The sequence below is a fragment of the Equus quagga genome, chromosome 11 (assembly GCF_021613505.1).
Source record: "Equus quagga isolate Etosha38 chromosome 11, UCLA_HA_Equagga_1.0, whole genome shotgun sequence".
Lineage (NCBI taxonomy): Eukaryota > Metazoa > Chordata > Mammalia > Perissodactyla > Equidae > Equus > Equus quagga.
In genome coordinates this window covers 68,714,587-68,737,610 of record NC_060277.1, presented here as the reverse complement: position 1 = coordinate 68,737,610, position 23,024 = coordinate 68,714,587, and the positions used below count along the sequence as shown (strand labels likewise).

Genomic DNA, 23,024 nt, shown 5'->3' with positions numbered 1-23,024 from the left:
TGCGCCCAGGATCTGAACTGGTGAACCCCGGCCCGCTGAAGTGAAGCGCGTGAACTTAACCACCTGGCCACGGGGCTGGCCATGGTGACTTACTTCTTTAGTCCTTTGTTTGTCTGTCTCTCACCAACTTTAAGAATGTAAGTCCCACAAGGGCAGGCATTTTTGTCTGTTTTGTTCCCTCCTGTTTCTCCTGTGCCTAGAACACACTGGTACATAGTAAGCACTCAATAAATATTGAATGAATGAATGAATCAGAATAGGTTTGTAGATTAGGTTAGATGAGAAATGATCTTTATAATATTCATCCTGCACGATAAAATGTTTTTCCATATAGCAAAGCTTTATGTCCTCTTGTAAAGTTTTAAATTTTCTCACAAATAAGAAACACCAAATGTTTTTTGTAGTAAACATTTGTCCAGTCTGTTTTTGTCTTTCATATTAGTGGACTTGGGAAGCTAAACTGCCTGACTCACAGAGGGTGGCGATGGGCTGCCAGCAGGGGCCAAGCCCCCGTGACTTCCCCGCTGGTGACCCTTAGGCCTGCAGTCCTGTCTGAAGGCTCCTCGTGGTCTCTCTTCCCCATCACCCAGCCCAGAGCTCTTCCTCACAGTCTCCCAGGATGGCCTCTGCCTTGGCTGATGGCTCTTCCTAGACGTCCGTCTCCATCCTTCCTGAAGGGGCTCCAGCCAAGGGACATCGAAGAGACATTGCTCAGGACAGTCCTACTGTGTGGGCTCATCTCTGAGCTCTCCTATGGGGCAGGTGACAGACAAGCTGAGGGTGACCCTCCTTTCCTGGTCAGTTCCCTAGCCTGATGGGAGGGGCCTGTGCCAGGGGACAGACTGTCCAGTGGAGGAGGGTGCTGGAGGAGAGGCCTTTCCCAGGCAGGCTCTGAGAGGACAGAGAAAGAGGGCCTTTCTTGACTTCCCCAGACTCCTCCAAAGGGGCCCCTGCTCCCACCTCGCACTCGCTCCCACCCAGGTGTGAAGTGGGAGAGGTGGGGAGACCCGAGGCCCAGTGGCGCTCCGGGCCCTCCTCCCTGGGCGTGGCCCCTCACCTGTGAAATGGGCACCACAACCCTTCCAAGGTTCAGGGAGCTCTGGGCTGGGCACGCAGCAGGCATTTGAAGGGGGCTGCTCCTATCTTTCAGCCACCGCTGCTACTCCCAGGGTCTCTTTGCCTGCCTGTGAAGATACCCGTGAGGACCACAGGAGTCCAGCCCGAGGTCACCGTGCCTGTGTCTGAGGCAGCCTGCTGACAGGTGTGCAGCTGTAACCTGCAGCCACCCAGCACAGGACTAAGACCTCGAGAAGCACTCACCTCCAGCAAGAATAGGGGACTCCCTCCTCTTGGGTGGTCACCATAAAACAAGATGGGGCTTGTGAGGCGAGGCCGGCGGCCCTGACCGTCAGCGCACAAAGTGCTGTGTGGTGTCCTGCCTGCCCGCCCCAGCAGGGCCCGGCTGTACCGGGGACCCCAGTGGCCCTGCTCGGGCCCAGAGCGGAGCCCACTCAGGTGGGGCAGCCCTGCATCGGGGGCCTGGAGGGGCAGGAGGGGCAGGCTCCCACCCCCTGTGGGGCTGCGGCAGTGTCCGCGGTTCACCACTTCACATTTATAGCTACAGTGCCTCTCAGTTTACTGTCCCTGCGGCGAGAGGCCTGGCTCTCTGGAAACCGCAGCCGTGGTTAGCTGGGTGCCTGCCTGAGTGCTGAGCTGTGAGGGCGGCCCAGCCCCCCTCAGGCCTGCCCTGCGCTCTTCCTAGAACCTGGCCAGAGCCTGGAAGGAGCTGCCAGGATGTCAGGGGTCCCCGGACAGCCCTCACTCAGTTGGCCCTCCATGAGGAGCAGGAACCTTGCCAGCGTGGGGTGCTCCCTCAGGCCCCAGTGGGACTCTGGGTCAAGGGAGCTGGTGGAGGGGACAGCGAGCCGTGACACCAGGGAAGGCGGCTCCCAGAACAGGGCTGGACTGCCTGGAGCCCGAGCCTTGCTGAGCACACGGGAAGCATCAGGCTGCTGCCCTCCATCCAGATTTCTCACCTGCTGGGTTTCACACAGGCCCGCTGCCAGAGTGGCCGCCCTGTGCTGTCCCTGCCGCATGGTGTGACGCTGGGCAGACGAGTGCAGCAGCCCTGTCTGTCTGGCCAGTGCGGGGGATGAGGCTGGGGGAGGTTAGGGAGGTACGGGGTTGTCTAAATGCCGGAGCCGGGACCAGGACCCTGAGCCTGACTCCAAAGCCCAGTTCTTTTCACTGTGCGCCACTCGGACCCCATGCTTTGAACTAGGGAGTGGGGTCTTGCTGGCTTGACAGAGGCCTAGGGGGCAGGGCCTGGCTCCTGCGCACCCAAGCCGTGCATCTGTCCTGCTCTGGTTCAGTTAAGGGGCCACCCAGTCACAGACAGACTCCCTGCCCTGCCCCTCCTCCACCCCACCCCACCTCATGGGCCCAGTGGTCCTGACTCTGGCCTGCTCCTGGGAACTCTAGGATTGGAAGGGCAGGTCAGAGAGGGAGGGAGGGAGTCTGGGATCAGGTACAAGACAGGCCTCTGGGGCGCCTGGAGGCTCACACCCTGCAATCGAAGGAAACCCCAGGGAGCAAACACAGGAGGGGATAAGGGCAGGTAGGGCCATGATTACCGGGTGGGGTGTGGAGGGGACCTGTGGGAGGGCAGGGCCCACCTTGGGGAGGTGAGGTGGCAGGACAGCTACCTAAAAATGGAGCTGAATTTCATATAAATAGAATACCTATTGGGTGTGTTCCTTTTTTAAAGCTAGGATTTATTTCAGTATTCCCTTCCTCAGCAAACATCCCTGGCATGCCAGTCCCTGGTGGTTTCAGCCTGGTGACATGGGCAGCTGGCCGGTTCAGGTCATGGTACTCCTAAGCTGGACCTCTGAAGCAAAGAGCAATTCAGTTCTACATTTACCGACCCCTGCTAGATGCCTGGTCTGTGCGGAGAGACGGGGTCACAGGGAAGGAGCAGGTTTGTCCCTGACCTTGAGGGTGTACAATCCTACAGATAGTATAGGAAGGGATGGGGTTAGCTCAGTCTGTGTGAATCAGGAAAGGATTCCCAGGATCTATTCTAAGCAGAGTTTTGAAGGACAAATAGCTTTTCAGACTCTCATTTTTTTCTTGCAACAAACAGTAAGCACCTACTATGTGCCAGGTATCAAACTCCTAAGAAAGAGATAGGACACAGGCCCTGCCCTGAGAAAACTAGTAGGAGAGTCATGTGAATCGTGACAACAATGTCTTAAATGTTAAAATAGAAGTGTGTGCAAGATGCATCAGAGGTCAGAGGAGGGAAACATTCATTCTCTGTGGGGACAGGAGAGGAAGGGTCTGTGCAGGGAGCTGGCTGGCTGTTGTGGGCCCTGGCGGAGGCAAGGGGAGCGTGTGCAGCAGGAAACTGCGCTAAGAGACAGGTACTGGGGTCGGGCTTTCTTGGGCCCAAGTGTTCAGGGAGTTTCCCGGGGGCAGGGGACCACCAAGCAGCAGGCAGGAGCAGGACTGGTGGCTTCAGGCCAGTCACCAGTGGGTAAGCTGTGTGGTTTGGGGGCATCTGACAACCGGGTTCCAGCTCCCACTCCTTCCCCTATGAGCTGGGTGGCCTTGAGCCCCACACTTTACCTCTCTGAGCTCCATTCCTCATGCCTGAAGTGGAAATGATGAGAACACTAGTCACACCTACTTGGCAGGGGAGATGCGAGTAAATGAGATGAGGCATGTGAAGGGCCTCCACAAGCCCAGGCCTGCAGTTCATCAGTAAGTGGGAGCTGTGCTATCACCGTGCCGGGGCTACAGAGAGGCAGGACCGGTGTGGGGAGGCCGTATGGAGGAAGGGGCAGTGGTGCCCCAGGTCTGTGAGCAGGGACCCAGTCCTGCTCCTGCCCTGTCAGGTGCATCTTCGTGAGGCTGAGAGGTGGTGTGGTGGACCCCAGGACAGGGAGGGGGCGCAGCCCACTGGAGGGTCTTATTGGCCAGGCCTAGTTAGTCACAGGGGCCGTCTGTGTAAGTCTGGCTCCTTCGGTTTCCTTTTTCTCCCCTTTTCTCAACTAGGCCCCTTTGGGCAATGCCAGCCTCACTGTGACAACTGTGCCCAAGAGCCAGGGCTTGGCCTATCTGACCCTGGGAACCTGGTCAGAGTGGTAGGGAGAGCAGCATTCAGGAATCTCCCAGAGTGCAGAAGCTCTGAGATGGCCCTGACCAAGGGAGGCTGGCCTGTTGCAAGGATGGTGCTGCCCTCCGCTCTCGGGGCCCCTGGTTCAGGCCTGGGGGTCAGGCTGGGCAAAGCTGTAGCGTCCCAACTGCTCGCAAGCATCAGTGGTCTTTGAGAAAGCCCAGCGCTGACCTGGCTTTCACGCAGGCTGCCCTGCGAGGGGCTCCAACAAGGCGGGCCTTGTGAAAGGCCCGTTACCTGCCAGTGCTGGGCATCCAAAATAGAATCTTGAGGAGCAGCAAAGCCTTTAATTCAATGTGTCCCAACAGCAGGTCGGTGTGGGGATAACTATGATCTGGCTGGTCTTGAGCTATAATTACGGAGTCAGAATAAAAAATTACAGGCATTGTGTGGGCTGGTTTTAAATATAACGTAATCCATACCGTCCTCTCTCTTATTTGCTACATTTGAGGTGGAGTCTTTGGCAGTTGGCACAGGTTTGGCCTGACGCGTAGCAGATAAAAATGGCCCTTGCCCAGTGAAAAGGGCACCGCAGTAGGCCTCCCCAGACCCCTAATGTTCCCGACTGCCTGGGCCCGTAGCCCAAAACCACATGCGTGCATGCTTCGTTCCCATTATCTGTACGTCGCATCTCCCCAGAGCCTCCCTGTCTCCAGCCTCCCCCAGACAGTCCACCAGAAACATCTCTGTAGAACAAGTCTTGATGCTGAAGAACCCATTAATGGTGCCCCTCTGTCTACAGGGTAAATCTGAACTCTGAGTTTCTTTACGTCTAGGCCCCAAACCACCGTTCAGCACTCTCTGGGAAGAGCAGCTGTAGAAGAGAGATGAAGTACAAGGGCCTTGGGTCTGACCCGGGGACCACACTCAGGCTCCCGTCTCAAGAGCTGAGTGCGAGTCTGGGCGGGTCCCTTCATCCCCGTGCGTTAGGGCCTCCACCACTGTTGCAGGTTCTTGTGAGGATGGAATGAGACAACACCCTCCTGGAGAGACCCCAGGTGGGTTCCTTTTCCTCACCAAGTCTCAATTTACCTATTAAAAGGAAGCAATAGAATTATTGGCTTTCAAATCAGTAAATATTTTTTAAAATGAAATTTCTTGGTGTAGTTTGTGGTGAGGTGGGCATGCATTAGGTCAGGCCTTTTGGAAAGCAAAACAGAAAGAGATATACAAAGTCTTAAAACATATTTATACTCTATGAGTAGGAATCTAACCTAAGGGAAAAACCAAATTGTGGACAAAGATTTTTTATATTTAAAAGATGTTCACTTTGGTGTGTTTTCATATTCTTGAAAAACTGGAAACAAAGTATTTACTGTGTGTCCACTCAAAACACGCTTGTGCAGTGTTGAAAAAGAATATTTCATTACGTTGAAAATGCTTATAATCTAACAAAGTGAATAAAGCAGATACAAAATGATATATACTGTATGATCTCAGTGATGATAAAAATATGTACGACCATAGGAAAAAAGGTGAGACGGAAATAAAACAGCAGCTATCTTTGGTAAATTTATAGGGCTGCATTTTCTTCCTTATTGTTTTCTGTACTTCCCAAATATTTTAGAATGGGCATGTGTTACTTGTCTAATAATATTTTTTAAAAGAGCTGAGTGTTAAAAATGTTAAATAAAATGAGAGGGTGGAACTTGATGTCTGAGCTCCTGTCTGACTTTTAACGCTCTCTGACTTCTATGCGCTGAGACCATCCCCGGGTCTGAGAGGTGACTGCAGAAACCCAAGCTCTCCATCCCGCCTGTCTCAGCATCAAGCAGCAACAGGTCCAGTGCCTGGAGTCAGCAATCCGCCAACCACAGGTTCACCAAGTGCATCTGCACAGACTCCCCTTGAGCTGCCTTCCGAAAGCCTTTCTGAAATCTTCCCAAGTGCCCGAGCACCCTCAGTGCCCCTGAAGTGGGCAGTGCCCCAGCCCCGCTCTGTCGGAGCACTGGGGGCCCCCCACCCATCTGGTGCTGAGTTTTCCACCTGAGAGGTGAGCTCTTTCTGACACTTCAGGCAGGGGCTCGTTGGAGCAGGAAGACAGGCCTCTGGGTTGTCACCACTGTGGGCCTTGCTGCTGTCCACACATCTGGATGTGGGGACCCCACTCACTGGCTCTGTCAGACCACACGTCCCCAAATGCCAGGACATGCAGGCCCATCTAGTGGGTTGCCCTGAGGGTGGAGAGCCTGGAACGCTTCATTGGAGGGGGTCACTGAGGGACAGCCTGGTCACTCCCAGCCATTTTTCAGGAGGTCAGCCCAGATGAGGCCACCTGCAGAGATGAAAGGGTTCTTGATGAGTCCCTGGTGGAAGGAAGGGCCCTATCTGAGTCCAGCAGGGAGGGAGGCCTTACAGGCCAATGGCCCAAGCGTCCAGTTTACCTGGCAGCTTGTCAGGGCTTGCCCAGGGCCTCCATGAACCAGCCATGTGCCTGCCCACTTAGAAACCAGAGAAAGACAGGATTCAGAAGCTGAGAGACTGAGACAGACAGACAGGATTAGAGAGAGAGCGCAAGGACGACGCACAGTCAGCGAGGGGCGGACAAGTGGAGAGAGACAGACCCAGACACAGTGCCTGAGAGGCGGCAGGGGGACCATCACCAAGAGGGGACTACAAAGAGTGGACCAGCACCTACAACACGCTCATCTTCGCTGTAACAGGGAGAGGCACCGTGGAGCGCCTGACGTGCCATTTTACACCTACTAAATTAGCACACATTAACAAAATAACATCCCGTGCTGTGGAGGCTGTGCGCAAACCAGCTTAAACACACTGCCAGGGCCCTGTAAATTAGCACTGCCTTCTAGGGAAGAAATTGGGCAACACAGCTCCAGAGCTATTAAAGTGTTCGTCCCTGTTTATGTGGTAATTCCACTACTGGGAATGTGTTGCAAGGAAATAATTCAACAAAAAAATAACAGGTTTGTACATAAAACATGATGAGTCCAGTGCTATCCATTATGTCCAATATGCTATAGTACAGCCGCTGTGAATATTTTTAAAAATAGGAAATATGAAGACTATATAATAACACTTAAGGATCCTTATGATATGAGCAAATAAGCAGAAAATAAAACCATCTGTAAGTGAAAGTTAATAATTACATAAAAGAGCCACCTGGATGCTCGGCCGGCCCCACCCCTGCTAGTGAAAGGTGGTCCTTGACTCCTGGGCTGGCCAGACAGACACTCCTGTCTTCCCAAGGGGCCTTCCCTGCGGCTCCCTGTCTGGAGCTCTCTAACCATGAAGCCTAATCCACAGACCTCAGACTGCTGGGGAGACAGTCTCAGCTAAGCCTGCCCACCTCACCACTCACTCTGGTGGCCCCAGGGAGTCTGGGTGATGCCTGCTGAGTCACTCCAATGTCACACCTCAGGGAGCCCAACCAAAGCAGATATGGTGGGGTTGGGTCCTCATTTAAGAAAAGGGATAAAGTGATTTTGCAGGCTCTGAAGCGTCCTGCTATTTGCAAGCACAGCAGTCGGTTTAAGCCAGCTGAAATCTGGACTCCCAGCTGGACCATCATGGGGTGAAGGCAATTTATAACAGACTGAGGGCAAAGGAAGGAGGAATTGTGGGGTTGGCCCTCCTGGCCTGCCCCTGCAGCAGGCACAGACCTGATTCTGAACTTGAATCGTCCCCTGGCTCCCAGTGGCCGCCACAGAATCTGGCAAGGAGAGGGAACAGTAAATTGCGTGTGAATGAAGAGGAGAAGGGGAAAAGACCACAGAGTATACAAACGAGCCTATGTCACCAAACAATTGTCTCTATTCAAAGCCTGTCTGGCTTTCCAAACGGGCCCTGAATCATGCCCTGGAGAAGCTATGCCCCTCGTGCCTGCCCTGCCTACTGCCGGGGAGGCCCTGCCTTACAGGGGCCGAGAACAGTCAGTGACCAGGCCTGTGTCCTTGTTCATTGGGTCCATGCAGATTCTGAGCACAAAGAGGCTTTATGACAGTCCCTGCCCTTGATGTGCTTTCGGTCTCATGGTAGAGACAGGAGCAAACAACGAAGGATAATTCGAGGAGCAATCACATGGGGCTGTACAGAGAGGGAGCACTGGTGGGGAGTGAGACACCCACAAGTGGGCTCAGGGGTGGAGGGCGATGTGTGGAGGACTGGCCAAGGCTCCCCGGGGAGGTGGGAATGGAGCACGGCCCTGAGGACAGGCAGGATTTCACCTGGCAGCAGGAACACTGGAGGGCCAGGGTGAGACTGAGAGTCCACCGAGGCCTCCTCCAGCTCCCAACCCGGGAGCCTGCCAAGGACCTTGGCTCAGTGCCAGCCAATCCTGCCCAGAACGATGCAGAGAGCACAGTGGCAGTCTCAGTCTGTCCACAATGCTGAGGGCCCTGAAATTCATCTTGCCCTCTCATCCATTCATTCGTTTGTTCATCCCTCACATACTGCACACCTGCTCTGTGCTAGGTACTATTACAGGCTTTTGGGGATAGAGCGACAAACAAGTCAAGGTCCTTGCCCCTCCAGTGTGGAACGCAGACAATAAACAAGTGAATAAATGCACACTGTGATAAGTGCTACGGACAAACACAAAATAAGGGTTAGAGGATAAGGGTGATGAAGGTAGAGAAGGTGGAGGGGATATTTAATCAATAAAATCAGCATTTCATTTGACACCTAAATGATGTGAAGAGGCAACTCATTAAAAAATGTGGGGAAGAGCATTCCAGGCAGTGTATCTGGCAAGTTCAAAGGCCCTGAGGCAGGAATAAACTTGACATGTTTAAGGATTAGTATGAAGGCCAGCAAGGTGGAAAAGAAGCTGGGGGGATGGGAGGCAGTGGCAGGAGATGAGATCAGAGAAGCAGTAGGAAGCTGGGCCTGGTCATGACGCTGGCTCCCGGGCTCCAGGGAATTACGGCATCTCTTACATGTCAGCCAGGCCTGCCTTGAGTTAAAGGTCTCAGGACTGGATCCAGGCCCTGGACACTAACGTGCTTGACTGGGGGCTGGTACACGCCACACCTTCATCCAGAAGTGCCTGCTGGGTCAGACAAGGACAATGGACAAGCCACATCTGGTGTGCCAGCCTCACCGAACACCAGACCCTGCAGCTTCTTTGGCTTCACCAACTCCCATTCCGAGGCTCTCCTCCTCCTGTTCCTCCAGGGAGTGGTGTGGCAGTCCCAGCATAACTTGAAACCAGGCCACGGAAAGTGTGTTCTTCAGGAGTGAGTGCAAGCAGGGCAGAGCTGGAGCACAGAGTGCCTAGAGGGATCTGGTGGTGGACGACGCTGGAGACTGACGGCCAAGCTAGGCATGGTGTAGGGATGTGCAGAAGCACTGACAGCGTTTGAGGAAGAGGAAGAGTGAAATGTGTTTTAGAGACCTAATTCTGGCAGCATTTCAGAGATGGGTCAGAAGAGAGGAAAGGAGACCAGGCCTTTAAAGAGATGACAGGACTCGGAACTAGGGCAATGGCCATGGGCTGATTTCAAGAGACAGAGCAGATAGATCCCCTGGACTGACTTCCATGGGGGGTGGTAATTGTGAGACAGAAGTCAAAGATAATGGAGATTTCTACCAGCAACAGGGCAGACAGCGTTATTCATGGAGGAAATGCAGGCGGAGGTGTGTGGGAAGAGGGCCAAAGTTATGGTGGGGAGTCGGCGACAGGAGGCAGATGGGCCAGTTTTGGACACTTTGAACAGAAGATGAATCTAGGCCATCAAGGACAAGATGCAGGTCAGGAAGGTCTGGTGCTGAGAGAGGTCCGGGTGGGAGGGACATTAGCACTCAGGTAACAGCTGGTGCTGTGAGTGCGGGGGTAGGGGGTGCAAAGTGAGAAAAGAAGGCTGAGGAAAGGATTCTGGGGACCACCGACACTGTGGGGTTTGGGATGGGGGGAGAGGACATAGTGAAAGGAGATGGGGCCAGACTAGACTCAGGGAAACCAATGGAGAAAATTCCGAGAAGGAGGGGATGGTTCCCAGTGTCAAATGTTACAGAGGGACAGGGAGGATGGGGACCGAGAAGAGCCCACTGGTGTGACAGCAGGAACCACAGGAAAAGACTTTGAAAAGGAGATTGGTGTGGCGAGGCTGCAAGGGTAGAGAAAGCCTGTAGGATGGGCAAGTTTGAACCGTGAGTACAGAGAGCTCTTTGAAAGTCCGGGAGAGAACAAAATAAGATGAACCATGGCTTATGGGTGGGGGGAAGAGTGAGTCCAGCTTGGGAACAGGAGAGATGAAACATTTTTGTTGACTCAGGCACGGGAGCAGGAGGAGGAGAGGCGCCCCATGGCCCTCCCACTTTTTCTTCTCCCTGCCAGCCTCAGACCTCAGGCTTCATGGGACCTTCCAGGCCCTCCTGTCCAACAGGCACCTCTACCCAGGTGGCTGTCTAGCCCCCCATCTGTGCTTAGGGAGACAGTGCTTACCATGTGCGCCAGGCAGCCCAGTTCATCACGGGACTGGCTCAACGGTTAGAAAAGTTGTCCTTGGAGATCTGACACAGATGTGGCACAGCGCTGGGATTTCAATGGGGCTGGGCTTTTTATGTTTGCCTGTAGATCTTATAATGAATACATTTAAAAAATTCTTCCTTCTTTTGAGCCCAGATGCATCTCCTTGTAGCTTTTCACCTTTGATTTCTAGCTCTGCTCTGGAGGCTTCCTCTTCCTTCAAATAGTAGGAGAGCTGCTCACCTTGTCTTCCTTCCTCAGGCTTGAATGTCCCCTGCTCCTCAGATGGCCTCTAGGATTTCTCCTGAACATGATACTGAACCTCTTAATCTCAAGTTCCTGTGTCTGATGTGCAGTAAGCCAATCACTGAGACACTGGTGCTTGGCAATGGAGAAAGGTTTATTCGAATTGGCCAAAATGAGAAGATGGGAGGATAGGTTCTTTCAAATCCACCTTAACAAGAAGAGAGCAGGAGTTTTATAGAGCTAAGTGTCTTGGCAGCAGGAGTTTCAGAGAAACGTGTTTCTTTAACTCCTGATAAGCCCCTGGGCAATCTGACTTCTGGGCACATGATCCTTGAGCATTTTCTTTCTTCTCTAAAACAAGCTCATAAATTCTTGTGACCCTTGAGTCACCCTTACTTTAAATAAGAAAAGAGCAAACTGACAAGATTAACTTTTTTCATAACAAGGTCGAAAGGTAATCTTACTGGATATTTACAGTAACCCTCAGGTATGCAGCTTCAATTACACTGCGCCCCTCACTATCCTCTGAAATAGACACAACACAGAGGGGAACAGATATCTACTCCCCTTGTGCCAGCAGAAGCCAGGGGTTACAAGCACAAGCTCTGGAGCCAGCCTGGGTTTGCATCTTGGCTCCACTCCTGCCAGCTGGTGACCCTGGGTGAGACACTTCACCTCTCTATGAGCCTGCGTCCTGCCCAACCTCATCCAGGGGTGAGGAATGCATGAGCTGGCACATCTAGGGGATTCCAACAGTGCCTGGGGGACGGCGAGTGCTCCATGTGTGCTCACTGCTCTTAGATGTCAAAGCTCTTTCAGAAGGGCACGTGAAACCCGAGAGTTCTCCCTACATCAATATGGGCGTGTCACATGAAGATGCTTTGATTTTCCAGATGAACCGGGCGAGGGCCCAATCCTGAATCACAGGACCTTGGTCTGAGAAAAACTAGACATCTGGAAGCATCCCCAGGGTGTTTGGAAAGTTCAGAGACAAGAATCCAGTCTGGGGACAGAGAACTGGAAGGGGCTGCCGCAATGCCACCTGACAGTGACTCTCTGCAGGGAGGAGCAGGGTGCTGTGGAGCTCTGGGTCTCTCTCAGAAGCAGTCACCCCTGAAGGCAAAGGAGCTGGACTTTCTGTTAACAACTGTCACCTCAGGCCTCTGTCCTCTGTCCTGCTGGGCACTCCCCTGAGGTTCTGCTCCTCTGAGGATCAGCCTTTGCTGCTGTGTGGGGACTGTCTGACATCTGCTGTCCACTGTCTGTCATGGCACCAACTTAAAGATGGTCACGGACTCAGAGGGAACATTATGGTGGGAAGAGACCTCAGATAAGCCCTTTTCTCTGACTTTTTTGACAGTGACTCCCAATATTAACATATTTTACACTGACAGTACACAAACGTTTCACAAACCAAATCCTACCTTTACTATGTGTGAACGCTCTGATATATTCTATATTTTTCTATTTTCATTTCGTTAATAAGAAAAATGCTAATTACAATCCACTAAATTGACGTCACAGCCCCAGGTTTTCTCCTGGAGTTCACAACACACTCACTATGGACTAAATCCATGCCCTAGTTCAGTCGGTGTGCACATAGCACCTTCAAACCTTCGGCCACACGCAAGGCCAAGTATGTATGCAATTAGATTATTCTTTTCTAAATCAACTCACTTAAACATTTTTAAATGCCCACTACAGCCTAAGTAAAATATTGATGAAATAAGTTGAAGGGCTAGTTGTATTTTTTCCCAATACCCACTGAAACAAATATTTTACTATCAGAGTAAAAAATGTTTCCACACCTCCTACAATCATCTTGCACACCAGCACTGTCCGCATTCCTCACTTTGGGAGCCGCAGATCGAGAGATTACTCCAAACACCTCATGTCACAGCGGGCAGCGAGGCCCAGGAGCTGAATTCACTTATCTGAGATCTAGTTCTCAGTCAGCGGGAAGAAACGTGCTGTCTGGTCACAGGACAGGAGAAAGAAAACCAAAGAAACTCACCTCCAGGTTGCCTCTGACCAAATGCTGTGCTAAATGTATCAGTCTTAGCGCTTTTGGAGAGAGGCACTCTATCATCTCACCAGAGCCCAGACATCAGTTTATAGTTACCTTAGTAGAGCCATTTTAAGACTTTCCTAGGTCTTAGACATCCTTATTTTTGGAGGTCCTGATCTATATCATATCATGCATATTACAATTTGTCCACGTTGGCACTTATTAATTTCAATTTTGTTGTTTTCTTTTTATACTTTGAAGCCAATGAATTATTATTTTTTTTTAGTGAGGAAGATTGGCCCTGAGCTAACTAACATCTATTGCCAATCTTCCTCTCTTTGCTTGAAGAAGATTGGCCTGGCACTAACATCTCTGCCAATCTTCCTCTATTTTGTATATGTGATGCCACCACAGTATGGCTTAATGAGTGGTGTGTGGGTCCATGTCCAGGATCCGAACCTGCGAACCCTGGGCCACCAAAGTGGAGGGTGTGAACTTAACCACTACACCACCAGGCGGGCCCAAGCCAATGAATTTTTAATGCCTCAACCCTTTTTTTGGCCCTGACAAAGTTCACGGCCCCTAGGGTTATAGCCCATCATGCCTAATGGATGAAGTGGCCCTGGATCTTGGTAAACAAATTTGATCAAAGAAGACACACAAAAGAGCAACTTAATTACGTAAGCCCTGTCTCCTGGCATCTTTGAAGGGGAATGTGGACAGGTCACTGATAACTAAATGCATGAGTTTCCAGTGGCGAAATCTTTGCTCTTCTGGCAGACTGGTGTGGGCAGAGCCATTGCAGGTGGGCCAAATGCTGTGTGACTGGCAAGGTGCTCTCTCTCTGGGCCTCGTTTTCCTCATTCAGTAAAACAAAGGGATTAGACTAGATTGCTAATTTTCAAAGATTTTATTTTAGTATCAGGACCCTTTTGCAAATGAAGTCTCATTAGCAGGGAGAACGCAGACCTGCCCTGGGAGGGTGAAGCTCTGAGCAGCCCTGAGTCTAACAGACACGCGTGAGAGTGTGTGACGGCCTCTAGGGGAGCCTCCCCAGTGTCTGCAAAGACGGGGGCTTCCCACAGACCAGCGCAGGTCCAGAGACCCCGGGACCCCGAGGCCCTGCTCAGGCCTCAGCTCCAAAGAACAGCACAGTGTTTCTCAAACCTCTTTGACAGTGGTGAAAGGCAGGCAAAAAATAACATTTACGTCAAGATATAGTACACATGTACCGAAACACACAGTTTCATGAAACACACCTTCATACTGTAAAAGAAAAACATTGTACCATACTTGGGCTGGGTCAGGGACATTTTGGGAATATAATCCACAAATCTCATCTTGAGAATCAATAATATTTCTGATAAAATGCTTAAGCAATTTTCAGGAATTTCAGTGGGACTAAGACCTTTTCTGAGCAGCCGTCCTACGCACTCGGCTAACGTTAACCTCTGGAGGGATCCAGCAGCCTTTAAGCGTCTTTCAACAAATTTAATAATCCTTAACCAAAACTTTTTTTCTTGTATCCAGTCTAACACTGATTATCTAATCATCTCTTTTCCTATGAAATGTCCTTACCAATAGGTACTTGTTGAATTGGCCAGGTAGAATTGCCACAAGATTGTAATAACTTTGACACCGGGTTATAACTAAATTGGGCTTTTCTTTCCTCATCTTCCCTCCCCCTCCCCCTCTCCTCTTTCCTTCCTTCCTTTTCTTTTTCTTTCTTTCTTTTCTTCCTTAACAGTGTGATACAATCTGATACTTTTTGTTCTATTCTATTCCACTAAAACAATGCTGATTGTGACCCACTAAACGCATTTCACCAGACTGTAATGGTTTCGACCAGAAGCTTAAAAACCATTGGGATAGCACTCCCAGTGGGTCCGCCTATTAAGACAAAATCACATTGCTGCTATTACGAAATGAAAACAAAGAAGGAAACCAGGTAAGATAAAGGCCACAGAGTGCTTACCTTCCCTGAGTACCTGGCACCTGGCAGGAGTTGAGTAACTGTCTTTTGAAACTGGAAAAAGTAATTAGAGCTGAAACTCAGATCTCTGAGGAGTGCTAGCCGGCTGTTACTGGTGTTCTGAAGCGGGGTGCAATAACGCTAGTTCTTCAAACATCAGAAAATTGCAAAGTAGATTCAGCGGCTGCTAAGAGAAGGCGCTGCTACTGTCAGGATGAAGTGTTCCTGGTGCGATGCTCATAGGAACCATAAGGAGGCAGGGAGCCCAAGAAAACAGGCAGGGAGAGGCGCCCCGTCATCTAGCCTCGAAGGCCTCCTCTAGTGCCCCTTATTGGCAGAGTGCAACATGGGGCCAGGTGGCAAAGCGGAAACGTGGTCTGTGGAGTCAGCCTCAGCCACAAAGTGGAACACAGAAGGGGATTCGGAGTCAAGGGATAAAAAAATATAACTGCCACAGCCTATCGTGTTGGCTAACGAACTTACATACCAAAAGAAAAAAAGTGGTTTCCATCTAACACAATGCAACTATTCTTCATAGAAAGAAAGATGCTATTACCCCCTCCCCTGAAAAAGGACACAAAGTCCCAAAAGTCATTGCATCCCTCACTGGGAGACAGTTACACTGTCCACCTCTGGGTGTGATAGTTACTCCATACGTTCAGTCACAGTCCCATCTGAATATTCCGCTACCTAAGACTAAACTGTAAAGTTAATCTCCAACAAAACATATTATTATTATATTTTTTCCTTATTCTCCCCAAAGCCCCCCGGTACATAGTTGTATATTCTTCGTTGTGGGTCCTTCTAGTTGTGGCATATGGGACGCTGCCTCAGCGTGGATTGATGAGCAGTGCCACGTCCGCGCCCAGGATTCGAACCAACAAAACACTGGGATGCCTGCAGCGGAGTGCGCGAACTTAACCACTCGGCCACGGGGCCAGCCCCGCCAACAACACATATTAAATAATGAGGCGCCTTCCTGACAGGGTGAAGTAACAGGTATAGGCTTTACCCTTCTGTCTGAGATAACTAAAAACACAGACAGAGGTGAGCCTTACAACTGCCCCAGCTTACTGCCCGGACAAAGCTTGAGGCTGCAGTAGGAAGGAGGCCTGGCAGAGCCCAGCAGTCTCCCCGAGCTGAGAAAACAGAGCTCGGAGTCTGGAGAGTTTAAGGCCGCTGTAATTTACAGGGCAGTGTATGGAAAATAAGAGAGCGGCACAGAGACAACTGGAGGCAGCAGAGGTTCCCCTGAGTTCTGAGCTGAGTACTGATCATCACATGCACATGAGGGCAGGAAAAGAAACACCTGGAAGGAAAGGGCATCAACCCCAAAGCTCAGAGAGCTGAGAACTGGGCCTATTTCCACCGGCCAGGGTGGGAAACCTCGTCACTGAGAGGATGCCCAGAAGGTTTTGCCTCAGTAGTGGGAAAAAAATCAGCCCTTGATTTAACACTACTCTGGACCCACTGAACAAAGATTAAAAGCAAGACTTGAAAAGGATAAAATTGTTTCCAAGAAGCTTAATGGAGTTCTAGAACAAAGCTCAAGAATATTTAAAAGAATAGAAAAATATCCAACACTCAACAAGGTAAAATTCAGAAGGTCTGGCATGTAAACAAAAATTACCAGAAATGCAAAGAAGCAGGAAAATACAACCCATAACAAGAAAAGAACATCAATCAATGGAAACCTACTCAGAAATAACACAGAAGATACAATTAGTAGACAAAAGCATTAAAATAATTATTATAACTACATTGCACATGTTCAAGAAACCAGAGAAAAGGTTGGACATGTTAGACAGATATAAAAAAGAATATACGGAAGAATTTCTTTATATATGGAACATATGAAAAAGACCTAAATTAAACTACTAGAGATGACTGAGATTAAAAAACACACTGGATGGTATTTATGACAGATTAAACATTGCAGATAAAAAGATAAGTGAACTTGAAGACGTAGTAATAGAAACTATCCAGTGAAATACAGAGAAAAAAGACTAAAAAAAAAAAAATCAGTGAGCTGTGGGGCAGCATCAAGTGAGTGGTCTAACACACCTTAAACCGGAATCCATGAGGATAGCGTAGCAGAAGAAACACATCAAGGAATAAGAGCCAAAAATTTTCCAAACTTGATCAAAACTATAAAACCAGAGATCTGAAAACCACAATGAACCCCAGGTACAAGAAATATGAAGAAAACTAGACAAAGGCACATGATAATCTAACTGCTTAAAACTAATGATAAAAAGAAGATATTAAAAGAAGTCACAGAGATGCCTTTGTAGAGAGGAACAAAGATTAGCACAGAGTAGATTTCTTGTTGGAAATAATGCAAGTCAGAAGGCAGTGAAATAACACTTTTAAAGTACTAGACGAAAAAGAAAATAAGAATTCTTTACCTAGAAAAAATATATTTCAAAGATGGGGGCAAAATCAAGACTTTATTGGACATACAAAAACTCAAAGAATTCATCATGAGCAAACCTGTGCTGGAAAAAATGATTGAGAAAGTCCTTTAAGTAGAAGGAAAATGCTACCAGATGGAAATCTGGATCTACACGAAGCAATGAAGAGCACCAAAAGTGCTAATTATGTGAGTAACTATAAAGAGCTTTTAAAAAACATTCAAATTTCTTTAAAAGATGATCAACTGTTTAAAGCAAATATGCCAACAATGTAATGTGGGGTTTATAACATATGTATAAATAAAATGTATAACAATAATAGCAAAAAGGCAGGAAAAATGAAAGCATACTCTTGTAATGTTCTTATACTCCATTGTCAAGTAGTATAATATCAGGTGAAGGTAGAATACGATAAGTTAAAAATAAGCCCTAATGAAACCACTAAAATAAAACATAGTAAATAAGCTAACAAAGGAGATAAAATGGAATAATTAAAAATACTAAATTAATCTAAAAGAAAAAAGGAAGAAAAGAGAACAAAGACCAGAGGCAACAAATAGAAAACAAACAGCTAGATGGTAGATTTAAATCCAACCATATCAATAATTATAGAAAATATAAATTGTCTACACATCCCAATTAAAAGTCAGAAATTATTAGGCGGGTTAAAAAAAAAATAAGATCCAACTATATAATACTCATAACAAATCCACTTTAAACATGAAGATGGGGCCGGCCCCGTGGCCGAGTGGTTAAGTTCGCACGCCCCACTGTGGCGGCCCAAGGTTTCGCCGGTTTGGATCCTGGGCGCGGACATGGCACCGCTCATCAGGCCACGATGAGGCAGCATGCCACATGCCGCAACTGGAGGGACCCACAACTAAAATACACAGCTGTGTGTCGGGGGGCTTTGGGGAGAAAAAGAAAAAATAAAATCTTTAAAAAAACCCAAACAAACATGAAGACACAAATAGGTTGAAAGTATAAGGGTGCAAAAGGATGCACCATCCTAACAATAACCAAAAGAAAGCTGGAGCAGTTATATTAATATAAAATACGATTTCAGAGCAAATAATACCACCAGGGATAAAGAAGGTCATTTCACAGCGATAAAGGGGCCAATTTATCAAAAAGACATGATGAGGCTAAATGTCTATGCACCTAATAACGAGCTTCCACAGTAACAATGTGTTTTCCGAGTCTCACAGAAATGAGAGTGCTCTGTAGGATTCCACACAAATGTTACTTTTGTCTTTCTTCCTTTTCTATTTTCAGTATTATCTACTATGCTCACCGTAAATTAAACTTAAGGACACTATACCCACCTTTATTTGGCTATCAAAAGAAACCATCCTGGGAGGCAGTGAATAGTGATTGCAAGAACCTTCGCTCCTGGTCAAATTACTTTCGGCTTCTATGGACTTCAGTTTTTCCATGTGTACCATGAAGATCAACTGTTTTGAAAAAAAAAGTTTTTAAATAGTGAACTCTTTCTCCAGCCTAACAGCATGTGGAACCCATAAAAGATGAGGAACCCCCTGGAGTCTGGGTCAAGTACCCGGGGCTTGGTACTCGTACTAGCCATTTTGGGATGGAAGCAACAGCAAGAATGAAAGAACTGGAATCCTGGGAGATCCAGAAGAGGACTTGAGCCACGTGACTCGCTGGTTGGGCTCTTGATTCTTGCCGTGGCTTGCGTGATCTGGAGAAAGAGTATCCTATTAACAGCATTCTTTCATTTCAAGTGTTTTCAACATGACTGACAGCAAATATATATGCTGGCTTTTCTAAGCTGCTCTCAGTTTATACATAAGTGAATGGATTGTGAGGAGAATGACAGGTGCTGACTTGTACTTATTTAGTTTTTCAAACTAACCTGGTTGGCAACAACTGAAGGCAAGTCACAGCTAGTACCGAGCTCAATAAATCCAAGGGCTTCGTAGATGGAGCCACTGAAGGCTTTCTTGGCCAGAAATGGAGGGTCAGCATGGCTCTTAGCTCTTTATTGGACACATATTGGGCCAAGCATTCTGTACCATGTCGCAGATACAAAAGCACCCATGCTCCTTTGGAGCTTCCAAGAGTGGACAATGTGGGGAGGATGATGACACACAGCATGGGTAGCACACTCTTATAATATGCAGCAGGTACATTAAAAATTATGACATATGTTTCTTCAACATACAGGGTCATTTTAAAGTTGTGGAATCTGACGTATAAAACAGTATATATGACAAATATCTTGTTGCATCCTTTTTCTTCGTGTCTCTTGTCTTTTTGGACACCTTCTTGCTCTTTGGATTTTAGCTTTGGAACATGGATAAAGAAAATTGGAAGAAACCTAGGTAAAACCCTTCTTATTAAACACGTATAACAAAAGGAAAGAAGCTACCAGAATCTTCTATCTTTCCAAGAGACCCAATCATCTAGTAACCAAGTCTTTGGCTTTTTCACAATAACCTTCCAACCAGTCCTGTGGGTACTACTGAGAAGGGGGACAGAAGCAGTTAATGCAGAAAGGTCTGGAAGGACATGTACCAGTTTGCTGACATTAATTATTTCCAGAGGATGGAAATGGAAAGGAATGAGGACAAACTACTCAATTTTTCTTTACACATCCTTGAATTTCATTTGTTACATTAAGCACATACCATTTTTGTAATAAAAAACATTAATAAGGAACGTTGTTAAAGAAAAGTAACTACTTTGTTCATTAAAAAAAACGGATTAAGAGTGTGTGTATGTAATGCACACGGTCTGTCAACTTAAAAAAAAATCAGTGAGTTCACCAAAGACTAAAGTTCCAAAGTCTGATTATTAGTTTATAGGAGCAGTTTTCTGAGGCAGAAGCATTTGGGTACCCTCTGGGGCTGTGTAACATTCCCCCGGCCTGCGCCCCTATTCTACTGGGCGGCCCAGCGCATGGGGCTGTAAGTAAATGAAGGAACTCGGGGAATGTCTCAGCACAGTGCTGGCAAGAGCGAGTACTCTACCCCACAGTGAGTCGCTCAGAATCAAGGTCGTTCACACCTGATCCATGGACAGCCTTTTCTCTTGGGACAAATATCACATAAGTTATTGAAAGCAGGAACGTAAGGTCTCCTCAAAAAGCAACCGAGCTCCTGCCCTGACATTTGACCGAGGTCACTACCTCTAACCCTCTCCCATAGCAAATCCTGCCACGAAGTGGGGTGCTTCCCCCAACGGACCACACTCTAACTTTCTAAGCTGCTAGAATCTTCAGGGTTTTTCAACCTTGATACCATTGACGTTTTGGGCCAAGTGCTTCTTTGTTGTTGGAGGTGGGGTGTGGGGATGGCCTGTGCATTGAAGGATGTTTACTGGCACCCCTGGCCTCTACCCATTAGATGCCAGTAGCATCCAACCCTCACAGTCGTGACAAAAATATCTCCAGACATTGCCCAGTGTTACCTGTGGGGCAAAATTGCCCCTAGTTGAGAACCACTCTTTCAGATAATTCAGTAGTTCTTCAGCCATCTCATGAAAGTCTTGGACTAGGGCCACACATTAATATTCATGCACACCCCCCCAAAAAACCCTGAAAAAACATGAACTTTTGAACCTTTGTTTCAAGACCTTTTTCCTAGGAGCAGTGTAATGTTGCCTGTGAAAGTCATGTTTGCTAAAGCATTTTGGTGCAAACTTTCTCCCTTATTGGTGGCTGCCAAAGGACTCTAGGCAAGGAAAAATTAGGTAGGTCAATGCAGGCCCTGTGGGGGCGAAAGAGAGAGAGGAGGCGTTTAGCCAGCTGGTGCTCCCTTAAGAACAAATTCCCAAATTCATTCATGCAGCATAAATGAGCGAGACAGACTGGCAGAGGATAGTCACTCATACCACGGCTTTAAACACCACCCACGTACTGATGGCCCCACATTTTATATTTTTAATCCTCACCTCTCTCATGGTAGCCAGCCTACTGCATCCAACTGCCACTCCGTGTCTCCACTTGGGTATTTTATAGGCATCTCGAACTCAACACGGCCAAAACTGAACTGATTTCCCCTCCTAAACCTGACCTTTCCCTAGTATTTCTCATCCCAGTAAATGGCACCACCATACACCCACCTGCTCAAGTCAGAACTCACAAGTCATCCTTGATTCTTCTATGCCTCTTTCCCTCACCTTCCACATCCATCAGTCATGTCAGCCGTCTCCAAAACACATCCCTAATCCGCCCTCTTTTCTCCAATTCCACTTCTGCCACCCTAGTACGACCACCGTCATCTCTTACTGGACCATGGCATTAGTTCCTAACTAGTTCCCATTTCCTCTCTTGTCCCCTACATCAAGGTCTCTCAACCTCACATTGTTGACATTTTGGACTTAGTTCAACTTAGTTCCCCTTGTTTGGGGGAGGAGGCTGTCTTGTACATTGTGGGATGTTTAACAGCATCCCTGGTCTCCACCCACTAGATGCCAGTAGCACCCCCCCACCTCAAATTGTGACAAAGAAAAATGTCTCTACACATTCCCAAATGTCCCCTGGGGGACAAAATCATCTCTGGTCAAGACCTACTATCCTATATCCTACACTCAGAAGCCAAGATATTTTAAAAATGTAAATTGCATCATGTCGCTCCCCTGCTGAAAACCCTCCAACATCTTCCCACCGACCTTAGAATAAAACCCACATTCCTTACTGTGGCTTACAAAACCCCCATGAATTGGGCCCCGCCTACTTCTCTAACACCCTCCCTTCCACACCACCCTCTCCCTCACTAAGCTCTAGCCACCCTGGTCTTTCTGTTCCTTGAACATTCCAAGCTTGCTCCCATCCCCCCTTGGCACCTGCCTAGAATGCACTCTCCTCACACCTTTGCATGGCTCACTGCTCATCCATACAAATCTCAGACCAAATGGTGCCTAACCAGCAAGGCCTTCCCTGCCCATCCTATCTAAAGAACCCCCTTACCTCCATTCTCTCTCACACTGCCCATTTATTCCTTCATCGTGCTAATCACAACAGCAAATTGTCTTGTTTTGTCATTTGCGCTCTATCTCTTCATCAGAGCACAAGCTCCTTGAGAGCCAGGACCCTGTCTCGCACCTTGTTCACTGCTATAGCCCAAGCGCTAGAATAACACCTGGCCCAGCACAGGCACTCAATGCTCCTTCCCTCCACCTCCTCAAACCGCAGGTCAGGTTTCCCTTCTAAGATAATGCTTGGTGGGTGATGTTTAGTCTACCTTCAATTTTCATCTTCAACTACATTTGGCCTATGTTAGAAAGTGTCTGGGCGGGGGTACCATGTTCAAGGGCTTAGCAAAAGAAAATAACCTCAATATTGAAATATAAACAAAGGCCAATGAATGAATGAGTGAAAGTCTGTTCCTTGCCCCTGAGACTTTCAGCAGGCATATAACTGCTCCCCTGGTCACAACTGCAGTTCGCTCTCGGTCCCTAAGTTTGAGGCAGTGAGCATCATTCAGGGACTATGAATTCAAAACTCACCTGGCTCAGAGGTTCAAACAGCCTCTTTATCTGTCAGTTCAATTTATCCAGTATCGTGGGCCTCAAAATGTTTTGTGTTGGCTTCAAGTTAAATCACTGGGTCAAAGGCAGTGTGGTCCAAGGTGCCGCACGGTCAATAAGAGCTGGCTGAGTCCCGAAACCGCAGCTTGGCTCTCTCTTACATTGATTTATGGGCTGTTTCCATGAAGCCAAAGGTGATTGGTCCACCTGGCAGCCCGCTGGCCGCAAACTGGAGGCAGCTCTGCCCTGGCTCCGGGCCATGGCCCTTGCTTGGCTTTTGGGAA

The 23,024-nt window shown here is 48.4% G+C and overlaps 1 long non-coding RNA gene across 1 annotated transcript; it reads right to left on the bottom strand.

Annotated features, from left to right (window-relative positions):
- Positions 1-12: 12 nt before the first annotated feature.
- On the bottom strand, positions 13-23,024 carry LOC124247393 (uncharacterized). Its single transcript, XR_006890714.1, has 4 exons — positions 22,720-23,024; positions 18,573-18,701; positions 10,584-11,061; positions 13-6,455 (listed from the first exon to the last, which is right to left on the bottom strand). It is a non-coding gene; the product is annotated as an uncharacterized LOC124247393 (long non-coding RNA).